Below are 429 nucleotides of genomic sequence, written 5' to 3' on the forward strand. Positions count from 1 at the left end.
GATCCTCAATGATCATTCATTTTTCCCTTGCTTCACTTGCAAGTTACCACATTCACTAGCCTTTCTTCTCATAGCTAGATATATCATAATGATTTAAGATATAAGTGGTGAGATCGGAGGCTTAGAAGTATGAAATTTGGCTTTTAAAACTCAAAAATCAACTTTGGGATGAAAACAGGTCCGCGCGTACGCGCACGCGTGGATGGCCTCAAAAACTTCATCGACGCGCAAGCGTCATGCACGCTAACGCGTGGATTAAAAATTTGCCAATCGACGCGTACGCGTCCACCACGCGTACTGATGAGCGGATAATTTGTACGCTTTTTGGCATTATTTTTAGTATGTTTTTAGTATGATCTAGTTAGTTTTTAGTATATTTTTATTAGTTTTTAGTTAAAATTCACTTTTCTGGACTTTACTATGAGTTTG

This window comes from Arachis duranensis, chromosome 5, assembly GCF_000817695.3.
Source record: "Arachis duranensis cultivar V14167 chromosome 5, aradu.V14167.gnm2.J7QH, whole genome shotgun sequence".
Lineage (NCBI taxonomy): Eukaryota > Viridiplantae > Streptophyta > Magnoliopsida > Fabales > Fabaceae > Arachis > Arachis duranensis.